Source organism: Triticum dicoccoides, chromosome 4B (assembly GCF_002162155.2).
Source record: "Triticum dicoccoides isolate Atlit2015 ecotype Zavitan chromosome 4B, WEW_v2.0, whole genome shotgun sequence".
NCBI lineage: Eukaryota > Viridiplantae > Streptophyta > Magnoliopsida > Poales > Poaceae > Triticum > Triticum dicoccoides.
The window spans coordinates 646,022,212-646,043,203 of NC_041387.1; positions in this window are offsets into that span (position 1 = coordinate 646,022,212).

Consider the following 20,992-nt stretch of genomic DNA (forward strand, 5'->3'; position numbering starts at 1 on the left):
ATATGGAGTCCGGCGCAAAGTCCGGGAGGACGCCTTGTGGCGCCTCCGGAGCCTCCCCCTGATGGGTCCCTTCTTGGGATCCCACCTCGGCGTCCTCGGTGTCGCAAGGGGTGGAGGCGGTCGGGATGGAATCTACATCCGACGGAGCCAACGACCCGCTCGATGAAGCGGGGAGATCACGATTGGCCGGACTACAGGCAGCATGCAGCATCAGAATGACACTATGTGACACAGAAATAGAAATTATAAATCACTCAAGAATCCGGATACTTACGATCTCGCTGGAGGCCTGGCCCTTGAAGGCCATTCTTCCTCGCCAACGTTGATGTTGGCGGAGCTGTCCGGGGGAATAGTCCTTCCCCTCTTGGACCCTTCGGCCTCCCCTGTTGGGGAAGCCTTCCTCTTCCTCTCTCCCTCCTCTGGGAGAGAGTCCTCTTTCTCCTCCTTGTTTCAGGGGAGGAGTCCGCCCCGGAGTCGTCGGACACCTGAAAACGGGAACTCTTTCGAGCACCCGTGGCCTCCTTCTTGGCCTTCTTCTCCGGCACCACGTGCGGTGCCGGAACCAGCAGCCTCGCTAGATGGGCGTCTACTGGGTTTTCTAGCACGGGAGCCGGGCAGATAATCTGCTCCGCCTTCCTCATCCAATCCTGTCAAAGGAAAAGGGGAAATTAAAACACGCATAGAGTCAAACTATGAAAAGCAAGTGTCCCATAAAGGGGTAGAATCACTTACCTCGTCGGCTTGGCGCTGCGAGCGAAATCCGCGATCTTCAGTCGCGGATGCGGGGGCTTCGGCGCCCTTAAACAACACCCTCCAGGCTCCTTCATACGTCGTGTCGAAGAGCCCACTCAGCGCCTGGTGCTGTTCCGGATTGAACTCCCACAGATTGAATGCCCGCTCTTGGCATGGGAGAATCCGGCGAACGAGCATGACTTGGACCACGTTAACCAGCATGAGCTTCTTCACCAGCTTCTGGATACAGGCTTGGAGTCCTGTCAGCTCCTCCGAACTACCCCACAGCAAGCCCTTCTCTTTCCAGGAGGTGAGCTGCGTGGGGATACCAGATCTGAACTCGGGGGCCGCCGCCCACTTAGGGTCGCGCGGCTCGGTGATATAGAACCACCCCGATTGCCACCCCTTGACGGATTCCACGAAGGCCCCTTCGAACCAAAGGACATTGGGCATCTTGCCCAACATGGCGCCTCCGCACTCCGCTTGAGTGCCCTTCACTACCTTCGGCTTGACATTGAAGGTCTTGAGCCACAAGCCGAAGTGGGGCTGGATGCAGAGGATGGCCTCGCACACGACGATAAACGCCGAGATGTTGAGGATGAAGTTCGGCGCCAGATCATGGAAATCCAGGCCGTAGTAGAACATGAGCCCCGGACAAAGGGGTGAAGTGGAAAAACCAATCCGCGGAGGAAGTGGGGAAGAAAAATGACCCTCTCATGGGGCCTGGGGGTGGGGATGAGCTGCCCCTCGTCGGGCAGCCGGTGCGCGATGTCACCGGACAGGTAGCTGGCGCTGCGCAGTATTTCGATGTGCTCCTCCGTAATGGAGGAGGTCATCCACTTGCCTCCCGCTCCGGACATGACTGGGGACGGTTGAGACGAGATGTGCGGGCTTGGGCGCTGGAGCTCGAGTGCACGGAGATGGATAAGCAAAGGAGGAAGAAGGCTTAGGTGAAAAGGTGAATCCTTATCCCTTATATGGGCGGGCGAAGTCTACGCGTCCCCCACCGGCCTGGTAAAACTCGCTTATCCCCCAAGCATCACCATCAATTGCGCGGTTGGGTTACCCACGTCCGTATTGATGAGAATCCCGGATTAAGGGGAACACGATCTCTGCTTCGACAATACGTGCCAAGGAAACCGCTTCGCTAAATGCGCTGAGGTGGTAGAGTAAAAAACGATTCAAGAAATGGCTTGGTAGTGGCGTGACGTCATGCCGCAAAAAACTTCAGCAGATTGAACTAGTGTATATATTATTCTCTCTACGGTGGAATGTGGAATTTATTTTGCAGAGCCGGACACTATCCTGGTGTTCACAATCTTCTATCATTCGGAGGAGGAACCCGCCTTGCAATGCCAAGCAATATACGCGCCGGACTTATCGTCATTGAAGCCTGGTTCAGGGGCTACTGAGGGAGTCCTGGATTAGGGGGTGTCCGGATAGCCGGACTACCATCATCAGCCGAACTATCATCGGCCGGACTATCATCATCGACCGGACTCCAAGACTATGAAGATACAAGATTGAAGACTTCGTCCCGTGTCCAGATGGGACTTTCCTTGGCGTGGAAGGCAAGCTTGGCGATACGGATACGTAGATCTCCTACCATTGTAACCGACTCTATGTAACCCTAGCCCTCTCCGGTGTCTATATAAACCGGATGGCTCTAGTCCGTAGGATAACAACAACCATTACAATCATACCATAGGCTAGCTTCTAGGGTTTAGCCTCCTTGATCTCGTGGTAGATCCACTCTTGTAAACATCCATAATATCAATATCAATCAAGCAGGACATAGGGTTTTACCTCCATCAAGAGGGCCCGAACCTGGGTAAAACATCGTGTCCCTTGTCTCCTGTTACCATCCGCCTAGACGCACAGTTCGGGACCCCCTACTCGAGATCCGCCGATTTTGACACCGACAGCGACCATCCAGAGACATTAGATGAGGCACACAATCCATCGGGAGTTTTTGTTGAAAAACATAATAATAACTTCGTAGTTAGCAGTGATGTACTAGTTTTAGAAGTATGCAAAAGATGCATAGATGTCGTAATAGTAAAAAATCTTTCCAGCGTATCTCCAGAGAAGTTATCGTGGTTCAACACATGCACTAGTGGCACGTATTCACCATAATTTGGAGGAGTTCGATAATAGTTATTGTAATTCTCAAGAAGAGTACAAAATGCGATCCGATGATTTTTCTCCTTATACGTTAATTCGGTGCCATCGGTGTAGTGGGTTTTATCTACCATCTTCCGCACAGTCTTGGAAGAATCAAAATAAGCTGTCAATGGAAATAAGCTATCAACTATTTTGAAATAAACAATATAAATTAGTTAATAACTATGTTTGATAAACTCACATAGCGGTACAATCGGAAGCGTATAAACAAGGACCCAAATGTCCATATTGTCTTCCTTGCTATCAGGATCACAAAGATCCATGGTGACAATCGTACCCTCATAAAAACCATACATTTTGCAAAGTGCTTCCCAATTTTGGCAACCAAAATGGGTTACGCTCTGAGCATTGCACAGATTTACTTCAAAATCCATATCATGATGGGTCCTTAGGTGTATTTTCTTTGTTTCGAAATTTTCATGGTCTTCAAAACCCATCCTCTCCAAGACATAGTGTCTTGCATGGCATGGGATAAGCTAGTCGAATTGTAAAATATGAAAATTAGACGTTGAAATAGTTGAAGTCATGCTTAATTACGAAAAAAACACTTGTCGTTGTTGCGTACCGTTTCACAATCGAAGGTCTCCTCGAGCTTAATGCTGAAGCGCCGATCTTCGTCTAGCCGAACGAACCTGTCGCACATACCTCGATCGTCGTGGCACTAGCTACACTCCCCCGGGAGACCGTCGTCGTCCGAGTACGGCTTCTCCTACAATCATAATTCAAATATTAAACTTGTACATATTCTAGCACAAGTCATGCCAGAATTCACGACAAAATCCGGCATGACCTTTGCTAAAAAAGGACATATCGAGCGCCTGAAATTTGCCGGAACGGAAATTAATCAACACTCCGCAAAACATAGGACACTCGGAGATCTAAACTGAACATGAACGGCCACTTGGGCAACCACATATCCTATTTGAGCAACAACACAAGATATACAAGGATATTTGGCTGGTCTCACCTCGATGTCGGAGGGGGTCGGTGACTGGGACGACGGCGGGGATGTCGGAGGGGGTCGGTGACGGGGACGACGGTGATCACCTGAAACCATATAAGTTATCACTAATACATCCTGAATAATTGCTTAAACTAAAAAATAACAACAAATATGACTTGTTCAACTAGTTTTATTTATTCAACTAGTTCTTACTAAATATAAACTTAATATAAATAGAAAAAAACTAGTTCTTTCTAAAAAATAAAGTAGTTTAACTAGTTATATTAATTATTTTACTAAAAATACATTATTTCTATTAATTCAACTAGTTCTACAAGTTTATTAATTTACTTACTAAACTAGTTCAACTACAACTAAAGTAGTTCAACTACCACTACTACTACTAAAAATCTAGTACTAACTAAGCAACATCTAGTACTAGCTATGAACCCTAAATTAACATCTACTACTACTAAATCTAGTACTAACTAGTGGCAGGGGGAGGGGGCGACTGAGAGGTAGCTACGGGAGGCGAGGTCGAGGGCGGTGGGAGGAGGGCTGCTCGTCGAGGAGGGAGGAGGGGCGGCCGCAGGCGGAGGGAGGAGGGCGGCGGCGGAGGAGGAAGGGGCGGCCGCAGGTGGAGGGAGGATGTGCGAGGAGGAGGGAGGAGGGACGGAAGGAGGGGAGTACCTCGGCGGTGGACGGACGAAGGCGGCGGCGGCGACGACGCACGACGACGGTTACGCGGGCGAGAGTGAGAGTGTAAGTGAGAGGGCCGGTCGTGCGCGTGGGGATAGGGTAGGGATAGTTGTAGCGCGTTTGCCAAAACGCTCTACAGCTAATCTGAATAGCAGTAGCGCTGTTTAGTATAGTGTGCTACTGGTATAACTAGCGGGGGGCGAGGTCATGGCAACTATAGCAGTAGCGCTGTATGCGGTGGACGCGCTACTGCTATTTTCCTATCAGCAGCGAGTTTTGACGACACGCGCTGCTGCTAAATAGCAGTAGCGTGGTATTTTGAAGAGCGCTGCTGGGAAGATTCTGTGTATAGGCTTTTCCCTAGTAGTGGGTGCGCCTCCCCCCCCAGGGTTTCCAACTATAGGCGCAGGGGAGGCCCAAGGGGGGCGCACCATCCCACTAGGGGCTGGTTCCCCTCCCACTACAGCCCACGGGGCCCTCCGGGGTAGGTGGCCCCACCCGGTGAACCCCCGGGACCCTTCCGGTGGTCCCGATACAATACCGGGTGACCCCGAAACTTTCGTGATGGCCGAAACAGCACTTCCTATATATAATTCTTTACCTACGGACCATTCCGAAACTCCTCGTGACATCCGGGATCTCATCCGGGACTCCGAACAACATTTGGTTTGCTGCACACTCATATTCATACAACCCTAGCATCACCGAACCTTAAGTGTGTAGACCCTACGGGTTCGGGAGACATGCAGACATGACCGAGACGGCTCTCCGGTCAATAACCAACAGCGGGATCTGGATACCCATGTTGGCTCCCACATACTCGTCGACGATCTCATCGGATGAACCACGATGTCGAGGATTCAATCAACCCCGTATACAATTCCCTTTATCAAACGACACGTTACTTACCCGAGACCCGATCGTCGGTATCGCAATACCTTGTTCAGTCTCGTTACCGGCAAGTCACTTTACTCGTACCATAATGCATGATCCCGTGACCAAACACTTGGTCGCTTTGAGCTCATTATGATGATGCATTACCGAGTGGGCCTAGAGTTACCTCTCCGTTATACGGAGTGACAAATCCCAGTCTCCATCCGTGTCAACCCAACAGACACTTTCGGAGATACCTGTAGTGCACCTTTATAGTCACCCAGTTACGTTGTGACGTTCGGTGCACCCAAATCACTCCTACGATATCCAGGAGTTACACGATCTCATGGTCTAAGGAAAAGATACTTGACATTGGAAAAGCTCTAGCAAAACGAACTACACGATCTTGTGTATGCTTAGGATTGGGTCTTGTCCATCACATCATTCTCCTAATGATGTGATCCCGTTATCAACGACATCCAATGTCCATAGTCAGGAAACCATGACTATCTGTTGATCAACGAGCTAGTCAACTAGAGGCTTACTAGAGACATATTATGGTCTATGTATTCACACGTGTATTACGATTTCCGGATAATACAATTATAGCATGAATAAAGACAATTATCATGAACAAGTAAATATAATAATAATCCTTTTATTACTGCCTCTAGGGCATATTTCCAACAAAGCTCGCCTTCAGGTCCGCGGCGTCCGCGCTGCCAAGCGAGAAAGGGGGCCCTGAGGCCCCAAGGGCAGCACCAGCCAAGAAGAAGCTGTTGTTCTCCCAAGACCGAGCCGAGATGAAGCAAGTGCTAGTTGATGAGGATGGGGCGTCAGGCGCCACCTTCACCATTGGAGCTGGCCTCCCTTAGGAACAAGAGAGACCGTTGGTCGGCTTCGTGCACGCCAGCAAGGATGTGTTCGCAAGGGAGCCCAAGGACCTGGTCGGGATCCCAAGGGGAATAATCAAGCATCATCTAAAGGTATGTCCGAATGTGCGCCCGGTGAAGCAGAAGGCCCGTCGACAGTCCACCGAGAAGCAGGCATTCATTGTCCAAGCAACCCATAAGCTGCAAATGCTGGGGTCATTCGGGAGGTTCGGTACCTAGAGTGGCTGGCAAACCCAGTCGTTGTCCCCAAGAAAGGAGGGAAGGAGCGCATGTGTGTCGACTTCACCAACCTCAACAAGGCTTGCCCTCAGGACCCCTTCCCGCTTCCACGCATCGACCAGATCGTCGACTCCATCGCCGAGTGTGACCTGTTATGCTTTTTGGACACTTTATTGGGCTACCACCAGATCAAGAAGGTCATGCATGATGTGGAGAAGACGGCATTCCTGACCCCCTATGGGGTGTACTGCTACACCTGCATGCCCTTCAGGCTGTGCAATGTCGAGGCTACCTTCCAGCGGCTGATGCACATCACCCTGGGCCGGCAGCTCGGGAGAAATGATGAGGCCTATGTTGATGATATAGTAGTGAAGTCTCGGGAGGCGAAGACCTAGATTGAGGATTTGGAAGAGACATTTGTCAGCTTGCGCAAGGTGGACCTGTGGCTCAATCCCGAGAAGTGCGTGTTCGGGGTTTCCTCTGGCAAGCTGCTGGGTTTCCTAGTGTTGCACAGAGGAATCAACACCAATCCGTAGAAGGTCAAGGCAATAGAAGACATGAGCGCTCAGCACATGCTCAAGGAGATGCAGAAGCTGGTAGGCTGCGTGACCTCACTAGGCCGCTTCATCTCAAAGCTGGGGGAACGCGCCCTCCCATTCTTCAAGCTGATGAAAAAGAAGGGGCCGTTCGAGTGGACCCCTGAGGCTGATGTAGCCTTTCAAGACCTCATGAGATACCTGACCAGCCCGCCGGTGATGGTGGCACCGCGCCCTCTCGAGCCCCTGGTGCTCTATTTGGCCGCCACCCCTCACTCCGCCAGCACCGCTTTGGTGGCACTAAGGGAAGAGCGCACGATCAAGGACCCTCAGCATGGCGCTCGACCACCAAGCAAAGCGCAGCAGCCTCAGGATGGTGCTCCTGAGTCCTCAACTAAGTCGTTGGCCAATGTCCCTCCCGAGGCTCAAACCGACCCTTCAGCCAGAGGGGTTCCCGAGGCTGAGGCTCGCGAGACACCGGTCGGCGTGGCAGGTGATGGGACCCCCGAAGGCCAGCAACCTCAAGAGACACAAGACCTCACCAGCGCCTCCTCCCTTGTTGAGCACCCGGTCTACTTCGTCAGCACAATGCTACGGGAGACACGGGCGCACTACCCCATGCCCCAAAAGCTCTTACTTGCGCTCCTGGTGGCCTCCCGAAAGTTGCGCCACTACTTCCAAGGCCACCCCATCAAGATCATTTCTGCCTACCCACTGGAGAGGGTGCTCTGTAACAACCCCAAAATTGGGTTATCAATTTTTGGGCTGTTATTCCTTCCTAGCACTCATTTTCAAAATCTTTCTCCTAAGTTTTGCTGATGACTCTGAGACTTCTTGTCATTTCCAACCTTTCAAAACTTGCTCATGTCTTTTTCAGTGGGCAAGACCTCAGTTGCATCATCTTAAACCCTCTCAAACCCTATTTCCAAAAAATTTGGAATTTGAATGTGGCCTTTGTGATTACAAAGGAGCCATCATTTTCCTTGATCTATTGATCATCCCATATGTTCCTACAGTCCCTCCTATCCTTTTAAACCTTGGATATGCAAAAATATTGCCAAGTCCCAGGCAATATTTTTGAATTATGCTTTATTCCTTTTCTTGCCTTTCTAAGGAATAAAATCCAAAGGCATATCTAGCAATCTCCTAACTTCATGTGAATTGGTGGAGTTGATAATTATGCCTAATCCAAGCTCTGGCAATTATATTGGCCATAATTAAATAAGGAAAATTGCCTTTTCTTATTTAATGCCAATACTCTAATTCTGCCATTTTCCAAAGGAACTACTATTTTTATAGCAGAGAAAATTGCCACATAAATTGTGGAGCTTGTCCTTGCTATATAATCACTAGTTCCATCTTTATATCATGCTCCACAGATCAAAAATTGGTCACATGATCGAATGCAAGATTCTGCCTTCTCTAAAATTTTGCAAAGGAAGTGGTTTATTCCTAATTCCTATTGAGCTTCAATTTGGCAGGGTGATTAATAATGATAGATCACCTATGGATACCAAATATGAGCTGAATCCAATTATCCTAGTTCCCTGTGCAATTTTTCAAAGTTTCTGACCAGATTGTCATTTTGTGGAGGAAATACCTTCATAGAGTTTACAAATGGGATGAAACTTTGACATCTTTTCAAGTATCCCAAATCATTAGCCTCCACCCAAATTCAGCTCATTTAATTGAGCTATGTGAGCACAGGAGCAATTCTTTTTTTCTGTCCAAATTTTCAGTTTGTGAAGCAAGTATATTCTATCTTGCTCCATTATGGCTGAAAATATTCCCAAGCCTTCTCTTACCCATATAACCCACCTACCAAATAGATTGGCTCATTCCATGTAGCCAGTATTTTCCTAGAATTTTCCCAAGTTTCTGGTCAAAAGTGATGCATGTGAAGATAGTACCAATTTGGAAAGTCCATTTGGTGTGATCTTTTTGCAACGTCGACTTATGACTAAATGATGAAGATTTGCCAAGTTATAGCTCGATCCAACACTCCTAGTGAATGTTTCTTCCTCTTTTGCTTTCTAGACATATTTTGGTAGTTGCACTGCAACTATATCAAATAATTGTCCTAATGGCCTCATAATTCCCAGGACCATAGTCCTTGCTTCCCTAAGGCTCCCAGACATCAATTTTACCATCTAACCTCTCTAGTTTTACCTCTAGGATGTGGCCAAGTTTGCTACAACAAACTTGTGGAGCTTGGTTTACTCACCTCCATTTGTATCCACCCGTTTCTTTAGCGTAGTAATACTCCACTCTGGAAGGACTACGCGGTAGACATGAGCTGGCATCTGTAAAAACCGCAGACCGCGCCTTGTCCGTGGTGACCACGAGGGCAGCCAGCCAAAACGGTGGTCTAGCCACTGTTCTCGTCGGCAGCGCTGCTCTGACCGTCTCTGGCCTCGCCATTAATGTCCTATAGCACCACCGCGGCGTCCCCTTCCCCTGGACCTCTGCCCCCCTCCATTTTCTTCTCTGGCGAGCCGTTCCAAAGACTGAATAGTGAGCCCCGTGGCCATCGTTGCCTTCCTTGCTCCTGTCCGCTTCCTCCTTTCGTCCGCGAGCTCTACTTGTCTTCGTGAGCCTCTGCTACTCGTCTTGATCCCCCTTGTCGCCATCCCGTGCGTTCCCGTGACTGCTATGGCCACCAGAGCGTTGGACGGACTTGCCCGGCGGCACTCGGCTCGGGTGCTCCTCGCCCGGTGATGACCCGCAAATATACGGGATAGTTGTAGCCTGTTTCGATAAGAGTGTCGAACCCAACGAGGAGCTAAAGGTAGAACAAATATTCTCTCAAGTCATATCTTCCACTGATACGACTCTACGCACGCTTAATGTTCGCTTTACCTAGAACAAGTACGAAACTAGAAGTACTTTGTAGGTGTGATAGGATAGGTTTGCAAGATAATAAAGAACACATAAATATAAACTAGGGGTTGTTTAGATAAAGAAGAAATAAAGTAAATATAGCGAGTATGGAAAAGTGGTGGTAGGAATTGTGAAATTTCCCCTAAGCAATTGACTACTTTACTAGACCGATAGCAAGTTTTATGTGGGAGAGGCATAAGCTAACATACTTTGTCTTCTTGGATCATATGCACTTATGATTAGAACTCTAGCAAGCATCCACAACTACTAAAGATCATTAAGGTAAAACCCAACCATAGCATTAAAGCATCAAGTCCCCTTTATCCCCTACGCCACAACCCCCTTACTCAGGTTTATGCTTCTGTCACTCAAGCAACCCACTATAAGCGAATCATGAACATATTGCAACACCCTACAACGGGAATCCCTCACACTTGCGCGACACAGAGGGCACAATAGGACATCAACATAAGCACAAGCAAATTAAACCAATCATAGTAATTCATCAATCACCGGTAGGACAACGAAAATCTACTCAAACATCATAGGATGGCAACACATCATTGAATAATAATATGAAGCATAAAGCACCATGTTCAAGTAGAGGGTACAACAGGTTGCGGGAGAGTGGACCGCTGTAGATAGAAGGGGGAAGGTGATGGACGTGTTGGTGAAGATGATGGAGGTGTTGGTGAAGATCGCCGTGATGATGATGGCCCTCGGCAGCACTCCGGCGCCACCGGAAGCAAGGGGGAGAGAGCCCCCCTTCTTCTTCTTCTTCCTTGACCTTCTCCCTAGATGGGAGAAGGGTTTACCCTCTGGTCCTTGGCTCTCATGGCGTGGGAGGGGCGAGAGCCCCTCCGAGATTGGATCTATCTCTCTATCTCTCTCTGTTTCTGCGTTCTCTGATTCTGCCCCTTCACCGTTTCTTTTATATCCGGAGATCCGTCACTCCGATTGGGGTGAATCTTTCTCCCAGATCTTTCTCATAAAATTAGATTTCTTGCGGCAAAAGAAGAGCATCAACCGCCTTACGGGGTGCCCAGGAGAGTCCAGGGCACGCCTGCCTCGCTGGAGCACGCCCCTGTCTCGTGGCCCCCTCGGGCACCGTCTCGCGTTGATTTTTCTTCCCAAAAATCACAAATATTCCAAAATAATTCTCTGTCCGTTTTTGTCCCGTTCGGATTCCGTTTGATATTGGGTTTCTATGAAACATAAAACGTGCAACAAACAGGAACTGGCACTGGGCACTGGATCAATATGTTAGTCCCAAAAATAGAATAAAAAGTTGCCAAAAATATATGAAAGTTGAATAATATTGTCATGGAACAATAAAAAATTATAGATACGATGGCGACGTATCAGCATCCCCAAGCTTAATTCCTGCTTGTCCTTGAGTAGGTAAATGATAAAAAAGATAATTTTTGATGTGGAATGCTACCTAGCATAATCTTGATCATATGTCTAATCAGGGCATGAATATTTAGACACGAGTGATTCAAAGCAATAGTCTATCATTTTACATAAAAACAATAATACTTAGGGCATCCCAACAAACAATCATGTCTTTCAAAATATCAATGCTTCAGAAAGTTATCCCTACAAAATCATATAGTCTAGTATGCTCCCTTTTCTTAACACAAGGTACCCCTCATGCCTATCCTGGTGTCAGCCAAGCAATAGTTTCATACTTTAGTATTCTCAAACTTTTTCAACTCTCACGCAATACATGAGCGTGAGCCATGGATATAGTGCTATGGATGGAATAGAATATGATAGTGGAGGTTATGTGGAGAAGACAAAAAGGGAGAAAGTCTCACATTGACGCGGCTAATCTACGGGCTATGGAGATGCCCATCAATCGATGTCAATGTGAGGAGTAGGGATTGCCATGCAACAGAGGCACTAGAGCTATAAGTGTATGAAAGCTCAACCTGAAAACTAAGTGGGTGTGCATCCAACTTGCTTGCTCATGAAGACCTATGGCATTGGAGGAAGCCCATAGTTGGAATATACAAGCCAAGTTCTATAATGAAAATCCCCACTAGTATATGAAAGTGACAACATAGGAGACTCTCTATATGAAGAACATGCACTACAAAAAAATACACTTCCGTGATGATACATGTTTGTCACAGTAGGTCGCGATTTTTGTCATGCATGTACATCCATGAAGATTTTATGACAGAATCAAGATAGTCATACCTGTGCTGTCGTAGAAGTGTTCCATGACATTACCAGAATTATCATCATGGAAGTGTCCACTTCCAGGACGATAAATCGCGCGTCACAGAAGTGCTTTCGTCAAGGGTGACCGACACGTGGCATCCATCGTAACGGAACGCCGTTAAGCTATCGAGTCGGGTTTTGGATCTGATAACCCGTTAACAGCCCCGACCAATGGGGATTTTCCACGTGTAAAATCATCATTGGCTGGAGGAAACACGTGTCGGCTAATCGTTGGGACAGATGTCATCCACTCATTGGACAGAAGGCGCCTATGCTACGTCGACATGTGGCACGACCCATCAAGTTTAAATGGGCCGGCCCAACTAAAGGCCCACAAGATTTTGCGGACCATAATGGGCCGGCCCAGCTAAAGGCCCACGAGATTTTGCGGACCATAATGGGCTGGCCTAGCTAAAGGCCCACAAGATTTCGCGGGCCATAATGGGCCGGCCATGGTAAAGGCCCACAAAATTCTTGCGGATCATAATGGGCCGGCCCAGCTAAAGGCCCACGAGATTTCGCCGACACTAATGGGCCGGACCAGCTGTAGGCCCACCAGATTTTGGGGACCCTAGTAGACCGGCCCATTAACTGGCTACCATGTTTTGGGCCAAATGCCGGCCCATATTTGATCCGGTCCATCAATGGCCTGCCATGTTCCGAGCCTAATAATGGCCCATATGAGATCCGGCCCGTTAAGAGGCTCCCACATTCTGGGCCAAATCACGGCCCAGATCAGGTTCGACCCTTTAAGAAGCTTTGGCTTCAATTATGGCCCATATCATATTCGGCCCGTTAACTGGACGCTATGCTTTTGGGCCCACTTGCTAAAGGCCCATTTAGTAATTCGGCCTGATATTAGTTTCAGCCTGTTAATGGCCCGTTTAACATTTTGGCCCTATATTAATTTCGGCCTGTTTAAAGCCCATCATATAGTTGGGCCTAACTATGGCCCGGTTTGCATTCAGCCTGCTCGCAGCCGATATTTGATTGGGCCAAATAAGGACCGAGACAATTTTGGCCTGTAAAAAGCCCATCATTTGATTCGCACAATCATGGGTCGGGGTCCATTTCAGGCTGCTGCCGGCCCGTGAGCTGTTTGGCACGTTTCAGGCCCAACCTACTTCTTAGCCTCCTAAAAGCCCATTGAGTTTTCTTGCGAAAAGAGGGTCGTGGGTTACTCGGCCTATTAAAGGCCCGAATCTACTAGTGGGCCAATTTGACGGGGCCCATGATGCGGATCATACATCGTGATTGCATGACGGCCCAATTATGTACCGTAATATTACGGTTTGGCCGATTTACTGCGAAGAGAGGATATATATACAATAAAATAATTGTAGCATCGTGAATAAGAAAAAACCTAGACTATACAATAAAGAAATTACGGCATATTACATCCACTGGACATCAAAGTTCGCCACTATGATTATAAAGCACAAGCAGACAGCACATTACATACACTGGGCATCAAAGAGCTCCACCAGTGAAAATAAACACGCCGATAAAATAATATACAAAACCGACATCACTTGTTCAACACTGCTGGCGAGCTGCAGCGCAAGCACCTGAGCAATATGATGAGACTGCGCTTGTTCAACACTTATATCTTACTCACTCTGAAAGATAAACAAGCACACAGATGATAGGTTTTGCACATAAAAGTATCAGTGCTGACAATTCATCACATTTCTTACTGACGAATAAAGTGACACAGTTTAAAATTGCATTAACACAATATGGTATTATTCAGGTCAAGACATGGCAGGAAATGACATTGTGAAGGAGTTGGCAGCTTCACGACGCCACTGGATTACAGATCAAGAACTCATAAGTATCAATGGTTTGTGTGCTGTCAATTTATCCCATTTCAGATTGGCAAATAAAGAGACGGTTTAAATAATAGTAGAATTATATGACATTGTTCATAGTTAAAACATTGCAGAATATGACATTGTGCTGTAGTGGGTAGGTTCACCACACCACTGGATTACAGATGAAGAACAGAAGCATACATGCAGTGCAAAAGAAGATCACTTGCTCTGTATAGTTTAATTTACATGGTATGAAGACGGAACTTGGTTGTACAACTGAAAACTTAAATTGAGAAGGACAAACTTTTGTTTATGAACTACATAATAAACTTTAAACATGCAATTTGATGCAAACACCAAAAATAAACAGCTGTTGCAGTCATGCCTAGCCAAATATACACAACAAAGATTGAAGGCTTGAGAAGGACAAACTTACATTACTGGTGAAGACAGGCTCTATAAATCCCTTGTCCATGCTGATGGGGGGGGGCAATTCAAGAAGTTTACCATCGAATCTTCTTCATAAGCATTGCCTTTATTCTACATTTTGTTAGGAGTAAATATAGATGTGATAATATACGAAAAAATGGAGAATATTTAAGATAAGATGAAGAGTGATGCTACATAACCAAGTAGCTATAAATGTATGTGCAGCAATATAGGCAAAAGGCACGCCAAGAGCAATGCACAGCTAAACTTCTTCAGTACCAACCTTATGGTAAGAGTAAATATAGATCTGATGTGTAAAAAATGGAGGGCAAAGGAAAATAAGCTACAGAGTGATGGTACATGAACAACTACCTGTCAATATAAGTACACTGATAAAGTATAGCATGTACTTACAAGAACAATGCAGAGCTAAAAAAATTCATTGGCATTGGATATATTCTACACTAATGTAACCATTCATACAGATCAGACAATTTGGAGCGAACAATTGATAAGCAAGCTATCATGCATACTGCTGTCACATAATGAACCAGGTATGTATGCAAGTACAATGATACAGGACAACAGGTACTAATAAGAGCAAAGCAGCGGGCAAAATATTTGCGATATCCTGTCGTTCTTTTCAAACCGGAATTCTTCTTCGAGCAGATTTCCTAGAAAAAGATCCGTAAGGCACATGCGGAAAAGTAGAAGTTCAAATTGTCATGTGATTTCATAGACAGTACCTCATCCTGGGAACGAGACCAGTGCATAACAAGGTTTTTCCATTCAATGTCTTCTAAATTTAGCACAGGAGACTTCACCGCAAATTCGTTTATAGACTTGCCATCAAAGTGTGATTTCCTCACGTAACACCGATACTGTTGCAATGCTTCCTTGAAAAGCACAAGCAAGCTTTGCTCGTCATGACTATCCAGATTGACCTTCGCCGAGTTACAACAATGTAATGTAAATCATTGATGTGTTCAATCAGCAGAAAACAGGAAACAATAACCATGAATAATAGCACTTACACGTAAGTTGGACAGGAAGATGTGAAAATGGTGTTTGTCTTCACTATCATCTTCCCATGATAGGAATATATGCACGTAGTCCCTAACAACATTGAAAGCATTTTCTTTTAAACTAGGAAGAAATGGAATGGGGTTCCAATCTGCAGGAATTGGCCGTCTCTGCAGTTGGGATAGGTCTTCGGCCGGTGGACTTGCTATACTTTTTGCTGGAGTGGGATTTTTCTGTGGTACGGCTGGTGCTATGGAAAATTAAATTGGTATACCTTTTGCTTGAGTGCAGGTCCTGTGTGGTGGGGCTTGTGGTATGGCCAGTGAAGTATGGGTACAGTCTGCTGGAGTCGGTCCTACATTTTGTGTCACTGGTTGTACAACCAATATAAGTGGGGCGTTGTCTCATTTCTCCGGCACCACCACGTTTTTCAAGGACTTTGCTGGTGCTCCTTCAGGTTCGGGAATCACCCTCTTCCTTTTTGATGTCTGATGCACAAGAACAACATTTGAGTGGAAAAACATGGTATGAAGATGGATTATGTATTGATAATGGATGGGCATGGCATCTCGAGTTATATGATGAGTGAACTAAGCTGATGGCGGTGCAACAAAGTAGATGAAATGCAAGACAACATATGCAAGATACGTGCAATCAATAAAACCTTGACAAATTAGAACATGCACCTTGATGGGTGAACAGGACAGGCCCTCTGGCTTTGACTCCTCGAGGTTAGAATAGTCATTAGGATGATATTCTAAACAAGAGTCAACAGGTGGGGAGCGTATGAGTTTCATTGCTTCCAGAATGGCACTCAATGCCTTGGTGCCAATTTCATTGCAGTGTTCCACAATATTCCTCTGATGCGCGGATTCTAATATTCACTATAATTGCATATAATATCTGAGAACCATGAAAACATAAATAGTTGTGAGATTATCTTTGTAATGCAGATGATATTCTAATATAGGGGCGCCCCTGTAAACACTTGTGTGCTATCACTGGATTCTGATGAGAGAGCTCATGTGTGCTGTAATATGGTGTGTGCATTTATATAATCTGGCACAAGTACACAAAAAATAGGCTCCATAAGTAAGGATAGCTGGCAGATGATAGGTTCATAATATACTATATAGAGAGTTTATTGCCAAACCATGATAACAAGATCACACAGCAACTAGGAAGATCATAGTGTACATAACAGGGGTACACCATAACCACGATGTATAAATCGGGAAAGTGGAACTGGCTTGAAAATACAATGTTGTATTGCCGCTAGTAATTGAAAGCCTATCGATCACATACAGGCCAGCTATATCAGCTGTTGACTGCAGATGTCTCTGCGCCCCTTCCTGACAAGGAACATACTGTACGTACTAAATACAAAATAAACAAAGAGGAACATGTTAAAGAACAGAAGAGGAAGCATATTCTTGAGGTTCCTCTTCATTGCATACAATGTTGGTTACCCACTCATGATGAATCACAACACCCAAAGAAATGCAATTCCATGTTGTCTCTCTATATGTGGCAATTTTGAACAAGAGTCACTAGGATCATATTCTGAACAAGAGTTAACAGGTGGGGAGCATATGAGTTTCATTGCATCCAGAATGGCACTCAATGCCTTGGTGCCAATTTTGTAAGTCATTGCAGTGTTTAGCTTCAAGAGTGGACTACTGCTAGTACGACACAAAGCAGCTACACAGATCATAGTGTAGATATAACGGGAAAACCTTAAGCATCAGAGTAAAATCAGCAAAGTGGAACTTGCTGGAATATATGTGCTAGTTTTCCGGTACGGCTAGAAAGGCTTCGAATACCAGCTCTCTTCAAGTGAAGGTGCGGTACTATTAATATCAGTGTAACTCTCAAATGCGACACAACTCCCCGCATTTCCTTGCTATTCTTATAGGATTCAAGTGGGCAGGCCACTACAAATCCTATTCCTATGTTTATAAGATCCTACGAATCAAAGAGGCTCAAAGTGTCCATCACACCAGACTGTATATACCTCTACACTGAAAATGTCCCTGCTCATCTTCAGTACAAGGAACATACTGTACTACTATCATACTCCCTCCGTTCCAAAATATAAGTCTTGGTAGAGATTTTAGAGTGTAGATTCACTCATTTTGCTATATATGTAGTCCATGGTGGAATCTATACAAAGACTTGTATTTAGGAATGGAGAGAGTACATATTAAAGAAGAACGGAAGAGGAACATGGTAAAGAAGACCAAGGAGATTTTGGATCATAAAATGTTGGTTGCGTAGTGCCCACACATGATGAACCAGAGCGCATTAAGAATGCAACTCCCAGCTTTCTCTCGACCATTTCAGGCGGTTGGATGAAGATCCTACGTCTCCTAATCCTTCTTCTTCCTCGTCTCTGATTCTTCCCATACAAAACACCGCACGGGCCGCCGGCCGGACCACCGGCCCCCACTGCCTGTGTTCCTCCACCATCCTCACCCCACCCCCACCCCCACCCCCACCCGTGTCGAGTTTTCTTCGTTCAGCGAGGACCCACAACCACCAGAGCCCGTTCGATCGCATCGGTGAACTCCGGCGAGCTCTGAAAAATCGACAGACCCAATTTTGAAATTTAGCCTACTATGATTTAACTAGTGCGGAATATAAAAGGGGAAAACCATAAGCATTGGGAGTATAGTGTTGAGCGTGCCATGGCGGATCTGAAGGTGCAAACCGGACAAAGGCAACTTCGCAACCAAGACAAGAAATCAGAGTAAAGCAGTGGCGATCTATTTTCTTGCTGCGATAAATAAGTTGAGCAGATACGAACGAGTACCGCCTCTGGTGCGGTGCCGTGTACGCATCTGCTGAGAATTTGACAGTGCTGCGGTAGCGATCGCTGTCGGCAGCGTGGAAGCAGATCTAGGAGGGTAGACGGTGGCGGCGGGGCGCGGTGGATGAGACGGTCGTAGGAGCGGCGCCGGCAAGGTGGATGACGGCGGGGATGAAGCGAGAGGACGGGATAAGAGAGGTCGATCTCTTATAATGGATGGTGGCGTCGGGGTATCAGCTCCGGCATGGTGGAGGAGACGACGGTTGATGGGGTGGCGGACGGAGGAGGGTGGGGTGGAGAGGGTGTTTTGGCGCCCACGGAGTACTAATGGGGAAAAGGGAGGTAGAGAGGAAGGGGGGAACAATGTATTTAGGACGCGCTTGTCTCAAATGCGAGGAAACTTACAAACTTAGCCCCCGTTTCAAATTTCTACTACATCACAGCAACATTAGTCGGTTGGGGATAGGACGGTAATCCCGCATACACCGAATATTTGCCGACGATAGTTTGTTTTTGGCGCCCACCGTGTATGAATATGAATCGAGGAGGGAGTCTATTTCGGCCGAGGACAGACTGTGTTTTGGCGCCCATCGTGTATGAACCCGGGTGAGAGGCAATTACGTCACATTTGGGTGAAATTACAAACCTACCCCTATCAAAACCTATAGAAATCCAGCAGATAGGCTTTGCATGGCAGGGATAGGAAGTAGTAATTTCCAGCTCGCAGATTTTGGTTTCAGGCGGTTACTGCGACTTTCCCTGCTTCGTTCAAATTTTGCAGAGTGCACGTTTACCGTGCCAACTCAATTTGAATCCCGTTTGTATTCTATTTTTTTTGGGCGGGATCCATTTTAAATTGGAATTACATTCTATGTACATCATTTTCTTATATATACTTTCAAAAGAACAACACCATTTATACATAAATATGGTTTACAAATGGCATGATCTCAGATTCTTAAGGTTGTATCCATCAATTTGGATTTTCAAATATTTGAAACCACTTTATGTTGAAATCCAATGTATGCATTCATCGCTAACTGTCTCCAATTAATGTGTGTTTCATGCGGGTTTTTTTTATACTCAAACATGTATAATGTGTTTCACACACGAAACATATAGTGTAATCCCGTTTAGACATTAATTGCATATAAACCATGCATTGTTTGTAATTAAAGAATCTATGGATCACCAATATTGATAAACTATATAACATTACACGTGTGCCCAAATTCAAATGAATATGCATGTTTGATACACCAATTTGCGTTATGATATTATCGATGTCGTGATCTCCAGTTTAAATATTTGAATCCCCTTTAATCCAGATATTCGTCTCATATAGCTATCACTCATGCTTATATAGGACTATCTCTCTGGACCTATACGCGTTCATCGTCTCTCGGGTATCTCTCGTGCTACGTGTATGTCGACAATGATCTTTTATCTTCATAACACACTCACGGTACTCTCTCCCTTGACCTTTATCACTCTATCTCTCTCTAAGTATATCTCGCTCCCTGCTATGTGTCTCTAACTATGATTCTCCATGTGGAATCTCTTTCTCTCACACAAACACAAAACTTTGTCTCCCAGGGTCTCATTTCTCTCTATTATTCCCATGTGTGCCACTCGCACACACCTCATACAGAGATGTCTTTTGCTCCTTAGATATGAGAACCTACGACTCTTCATCTTAAATATCTCTTTCTCATGCACAAAAACAAACTCTGTCTCCCAGGGTCTCATATTTCTCCGTTGTTCTCTTGTATGTCGCTCACACACACTCTCTCTCCCTAGAGATATCTTGCGTTCTCTCATATGTCTCTCTAGCTATCAGTCTCGTTGTGAAATATCTTTCTCTCTCGCACACACAAAACTCCATCTCTCGGGATCTCATTTCTCTCTGATATCTGTTTGCATGTGACTCACATGCACCCTCTCTCTATCTCTCTCAAACCCGCACACATAACTCAGCCTTCTTTTCCACTCGACTCCTATATCTAACACACACTAGCTAGCATCTTTATCTTTCTATTTATCTGTTTCTCCATCAACCTTCTTTCGCGCCCTCACTCTTGATTCCTATCACGCACACTACATATGTTTCTCTCTACATGCAGTCAAGTGCCCTCTCACACACATATATAACTTCACCCTCTGAACCACCCGGCGGTCATCTCCAACACCAAAACTAGCGGATGTCCCTCTAGCTAGCATCTCCATCTCTGTATCTATCTGTAGTTTCTCCGTCAACATTTCTTTCTCATACGGAGTCTTGTTTCCTATCACCCACACTATATATGTCTCTCCATACATATGCATTTATAGGTTGATCTCTTTTGCACAATCGTTGTGCCTCACTCCCTCTGCTCACCATAGATGCATGCTCAAGGCCACGCCACTATCTCTTAAAGACAAAAACATATGCTCAACCGTCGGGCCTTCTTCCCTGCATTCTCACATGCATGCATATTGTCATACCGATCCGTCTCTCCCATGTGGTTGATCTTATGACTTATGTCTTCTTTCTTTTATCTCGATCATGCGCGCACGCACACACACACATCCCACGTATACATGTATACCTCTCACACATGCACGTTCAAGGTCTCTATGTCTCCCTGCGTAGTTAATTACCCTCAATCCTAATGCCACATCGAATCGTTCTCCTCTTTTGTGCACATAACTTCCGCCTGGATGGGTAAAACACACACTCACACTTAACA